We start from the raw sequence: 6,195 nt of genomic DNA, 5'->3' as shown, positions 1-6,195 counted from the left end.
GTGTTAGTTAGTAGTGTTGTATCAATGATAGTCTTGGTTATATAAGGTGTTAACATTAGGGGAGGCTGAGTATCAGGAAAATCTCTTTACTAGCTTTACAGTTCTTCTGTAAATATTAAATTATTTCAAAATAAAAAGTTAACACCCTCCCTTACCCTCCCCCCACACACACCTACAACACACTGCTGGCTCTACCCCAGAGTTTCTATTTCTATAAGTATGGGATGGGGCCTGAGAATTTACACTTCTCTAACCAGTCCCCAGATGGTGCCAATGCTGCTGGTCCAAGAGCAGACCTTGGAGAACTAGCGCCCCAGATCACTCAGCTCTAGCCATGATGATCTCTGTGGTCCTCCTAGAACAGCCCCACAAGCTCTACCCCAGGGCATTTGCACCTGCTGTTCTCTCTGCCTCAAATGCAACTTCTTTCAGAATAGGGCTTACAAAGTACCCTCCTCGCCTCCCCCAGGTGTCCATTCCATAGAGAAGACTGGTTACCCAAATTAAAATGGTCAGCCTGTTCATGTCTTCTGCCATTTCCTGACAGGATTATTTGTCTCTTAGGTGTTGAGTTTGATAAGGATTTTATAGATCTTGGATACCAGCCTTTTATTTGAAATGTCATTTGCAAATATCTTCTCCCATTCCGTAGGTTGCCTTTTAGTTTTGTTGATTGTTTCCTTTGCTGTGAAGAAGCCTTTTATCTTGATGAAGTCCCAGTAGTTCATTTTTGCTTTTGTTTCCCTTGTCTCTGGAGATGTTTCTTGCAAGAAGTTGCTGCAGCCGGGGTCGAAGAGGTTGCTGCCTGTGTTCTCCTCCAGGATTTTGATGGATTCCTCTCTCACATTTAGGCCTTTCATCCATTTTGAGTTTATCTTTGTGTACGGTGTTAAGAGAATGGTCCAATTTTATTCTTTTGCATGGGGCTGTCCAATTTTCACAGTACCATTCATTGAAGAGACTGTCTTTTTTCATTGGATGTTCTTTCCTGCTTTGTCAAAGATTGGTTGACCATAGAGTTGAGGGTCCATTTCTTGGTTCTCTATTCTATTCCATTGATCTATGTGTCTGTTTTTGTGCCAGTACCATGCTGTCTTGATGATCAAAGCTTTGTAATATAGCTTGAAGTCAGGCGTTGTGATGCCCCCAGCTTTGGTTTTCTTTTTCAACATTCCTCTGGTTATTCTAGGTCTTTTCTGTTCCATGCAAATTTTAGGGTTGTTTGTTGGAGCTCTGTAAAAAATGTTGATGGTATTTTGATCAGGATTGCATTGAATGTGTAGATTGCTCTCAGCAGCATAGACATTATAACAATGTTTATTCTTCCAATCCATGAGCATGGAATGTTTTTCCATCTCTTTGTGTCTTCCTCAATTTCTTTCATAAGTGTTCTGTAGTTTTTAGTGTACAGATCCTTTGGCTCTTTGGTTAGGTTTATTCTGACGTATCTTATGGTTTTTGGAGCAATTGTAAATGGGATTGACTCCTTCATTTCTTTTTCTTCTGTCTTGTTGTTGGTGTATAGAAATGCCACTGATTTCTGAGCATTGATTTTGTATTCTGCCACATTACCGAATTCCTGTATGAGTTCTAGTAATTTGGGGGTGGAGTCTTTTGGGTTTTCCACATAAAGCATTATGTCATCTGTGAAGAGTCAGAGTTTGACTTCTTTGCCAATTTGAATGCCTTTTATTTCTTTTTGTTGTCTGATTGCTGAGGCTAGGACTTCTGGTACCATGTTGAACAACAGTGATGAGAGTGGGCATTCTTGTCGTGTTCCTGACCTTAAGGGAAAAGCTCTCAGTTTTTCCCCATCGAGAATGATATTCTCTGTGGGCTTTTCATAGTTATGTTTTATGATATTGAGGTATGTTCCCTCTATCCCTATACTCTGAAGGGTTTTAATCAAGAAAGGATGCTGCCTTTTGTCAAATGCTTTTTCTGCATCAATTGAGAGGACCATATGGTTCTTGTCTTCTCTTTTATTAATGTGCTCTATCACATTGATTGATTTGCGAATGTCGAACCACCATTGCATCCCAGGAGAAATTCCCACTTGGTTGTGGCGAATAATCCCTTTAATGTACTGTTGGATCCTATTGGCTAGTGTCTTAGTGAGTATTTTGGGGGGAAAAAATGGTCAGCCTACTCCTCCCCACCAGCATCCCCTGTCCATCTTGCTGCTTCCTTTTTTTCTCCACAGCCACTCACCACCATGTGACACGTTATGTATTCTGTTATTTGTATATTTTTCTGTCTCCATCACCTCTGCCCAGAAACGTAAGCTCCGTGAGGGTGGCTTCTCTGTCTCATTCTCTTTAGCACTTAGAACAGGACCCTGTCAGAGGGAGCACAAAGACTACACACGTACTAGAGGCGGGAAGGGATGAATAGAGTAAAACAGCCCGTGTAAAGGCATAGCAGCATCCATGAGAGTTCAGATTCAAGAGTCTGAAAGATCTAGTCTCAAATATCTCCCAGCCCTGTACAATTTGTTTCATCTTGGGCAAAGTACTTTCCTCAACAAAAATTGGAGGGCATCCCAGTGACACTATCTCATAGGCAAATGTAAAAATTCAATGCCATAGTATAGATAAAGCATTTAGCACAGGGCTGGGCATAGAGTAATCTCTCAATAAACGTCAGCTAATATTGGTTTTGCTCAACAAATTTGGTCTTTGTGATCATTCAAGCAGGGCTTTGGTTACAATTCAATTTTGCCTGGGAAGCCAGTTCCTTAGAGTTGGTGAAAAGTAAATTATGATTCTATAGACTACTNTGCCATAGTATAGATAAAGCATTTAGCACAGGGCTGGGCATAGAGTAATCTCTCAATAAACGTCAGCTAATACTGGTTTTGCTCAACAAATTTGGTCTTTGTGATCATTCAAGCAGGGCCTTGGTTACAATTCAATTTTGCCTGGGAAGCCAGTTCCTTAGAGTTGGTGAAAAGTAAGTTATGATTCTATAGACTACTTGTGTCTCCCCCCCCCAATTTCCCGCCGATTCGTATGTTGAGACTCAGTCTCCGAGGTGATGGTATTAGCAAGTGCAGCCTTGGGGAGGTGGTTAGGTCATGAGGGTGGGGTACTTGCGAATGGGATTAGGGCCTTTATAAAGGGCTGAGTGACCAGAGTTCTCCCTTCCATCATGTGAGGACACAGAGAAAAGAGGCCCAGTGAACCAGGGAGGGGGCTCTCACACGACCCAAATCTTCCAGCGCTGTAATCTTGGGCTTCCAGCCTCTAAAACTGTGAGAAATACAAGCCAGTCTATACTATCCTGTTATAGCCGCCTGGACGAACTCATACAAACCTTATGGGGAGTATTTAAGCTACTAAGAGAGGAAACGATTTTCAAATACTCTCAAGCTGGGGCGCCTGGGTGGCACAGCGGTTAAGCACCTGCCTTCGGCTCAGGGCGTGCTCCCGGCATTATGGGATCGAGCCCCACATCAGGCTCTTCCTCTATGAGCCTGCTTCTTCCTCTCCCACTCGCCCTGCTTGTGTTCCCTCTCTCGCTGGCGGTCTCTATCTCTGTCGAATAAAGAAATTAAAAAATCTTAAAAAAACAATAAAAAATCAAATACTCTCAAGCACTTTCAAAGTATCTAGGTGGTGTCCAGATTATATCTATACGTACTGAAAATCATTCTATGTAACCATGAAAGTAAGACCCCTAGGGATTACTCTGAACCACAACTGGAAATGACTCAAATGAACTTTGTTGACCTAGCTTATGTTAAAAATTACAAAAATATATTTCTTTATACTATATTTGTAAATATATAGGCTTATATATTAACAGACTTAATATTAATATTTAATTAATGTGTTATACTGTGTTAATATTAGTATTAGACCCCATCAATATTATAATATGTAAATATTATAATACATTTTAATAAGATTCTTATATATCACCTTAAATTAATATAAATGTTAATATTTAATACAGTTAATCTATATATCTTCATAAATATCTGAATTTATTTATGCCTCTCTTTTTCCCTTTGCTCATTTCTTTTGTTTCTTAAATTCAACATATGAGTGAAATCATATGGTATTTGTCTTTCCCTGACTGACTTATTTTGCTTAGTATTATACCCTCTAACTCCATCCATGTCGTTGCAAACGGCAAGATTTCATTCTTTTTTTGGGAATATTCCATTATATATATCCCATTTATATTATTTTTATGGAATATTCCATTATATATATATCTCACATCTTCCTTACCCATTCATCAGTTGATGGACACTGGACACTTGGGCTGTTTGCATAATTTGGCTATTGTAAATAATACTGCTATAAACATAGGGACGTGTGTAACCCTTTGACTTAATATTTTTGCGTTCTTTGGGTAAACACCTGGTAGTGGAATTGCTGGATCATGTGGTAGTTCTCTTTTAGACTTCGAAAAAAAAAATAGACATTTTTCCAAAGAGGACATCCAGATGGCCAACAGACACGTGAAAAGATGCTCAACATCACTTACCATCGGGGAAATCAAACCTACAATGAGCTATCACCTCACACCTGTCAGAATGCCTACAAGCAACAACGTAAATACCAGGTATTGTGAGGATGTGGAGAACGGGGAACCCTCTTGCACTGTTGGTGGGAACGCACACTGGTGCAGACACTCTGAATTTATTTGTGAATGAGTAAATCATGTTCCACGATTTGAAGTTCAGGTGGGGTTATCTTTATTCTTAGTTAACGTAGCCTTTGTGTAGCCCTTGCAATCTAACTAACGAGCACGGCCGCATTACTTAACAGGTGCACCAGATGACCCATTTCATCTGGGTGCAGATGTATCAACTTGGATCTTACCTTTCCCCCCATGCTCCTTTCAACGCTCATATCCTGGCCATCCACTCTTTAATAATAGCTCCATCCGTGGGGGGCATCGTGGTCAGCAACCTCAGAACAGGAAACCGTGAGTAATCAACTGACTACCATCGGCTTAATAACTGTCAGTGGAAGACTTAGAGACCTAAGTTTAGTAAAGAAGAGAGGTTGACTTGCAACAAAGGAAGGGAGTCAGGCTTCACTAGAACTGGCTTTCCAAATACAAAACACAAAGGTATTTAAAGAACAAAACCACAAGATCATCAAGGTCACCAAGTATGCGTCAGCGTGTTCATGGGGGGGGGAGCAGCATTCTTGCAAGATTATCATATGCAGGAAGGTTGTGCCATAGCTTCAGCTATCAACATTGCAAAAATCAGGAACACAGTTATTTTTGCTAGGGGTCTCTGCGAATGCGAAAAGGCAAAGTTTCATTCATCTGGGGGACCAGAACCAGACACAATTTTTTATTACTTTCAGGGTGCAGAGTTTGTGTGTCTGCTCTCCCCCCAGCTGTAGAATTGGTGGTGCATGTGTATTAATAATCTTGTTGGGGCGAGATGTCAGCATTGCTTCCAGAACATTTCCTTAGTTGCAAAGTTCAACTTCTGCTCAGGATACAGCCCTCGTTCCTGCTGTTTTTAATGGGCTTCCTGTTCTCCTCAACTGACCACCCATTTAATTAACAGTAGCTGCCATTTACTGAGTGCCCACGAAATGCCAGGGACCAAGCTCACCCCTTCCGTGATAGTAGCTAAGATTTATCGGGCTTTACCTTGTTCCATGCTCGTCTGTTCTAAGTGCTTTACATGTACCATGTCGTTCAATGTTACAACAACCCAAAAGCCAGGTGCTATTAGAATCTCCATTGTACAGACTAGGACACTGAGGCACAAGAAAATAAGCAACTTGCCTGCCGTCACACAGCAGGTAAGCGGAAAAGCTGAGATTTGAACCTGACCTCTGAGCCCCAGCTATGCTCTGCGGCTACTCCTACATTTGTGTGTTATTTTGTCAAATTCCTGCAACCCTATGCGTGGGCATTATGACCCTCGGGTCATAAATGAGCAACAGAGTTCCGTTCATTGGCTAAAATTGTACAGAAAATGGCAGCAGGGATTTAAGTCTGGAATTTTTGTCTCCAAAATTTTCCAGTACGTTCTCATGAGGCCTGTGAGACGCTCAGATTCCAGCTGGCCACTCTGTGGCCTTTGGACAGTCCGCATGGGCTGGCCGGGTAATATATGACTCACTTGGGCCCTCACTCCTGGGCTCAGACCCGTGAGATGGGTGGTTTCCTTGAGCATGTTGGGAATAAGGATGAAGGAGTTCTCTTTTATTA

Source organism: Ailuropoda melanoleuca, chromosome 15 (genome assembly GCF_002007445.2).
Source record: "Ailuropoda melanoleuca isolate Jingjing chromosome 15, ASM200744v2, whole genome shotgun sequence".
In the NCBI taxonomy this organism is placed as follows: domain Eukaryota; kingdom Metazoa; phylum Chordata; class Mammalia; order Carnivora; family Ursidae; genus Ailuropoda; species Ailuropoda melanoleuca.
Note: the sequence above shows the minus strand (reverse complement) of the source record.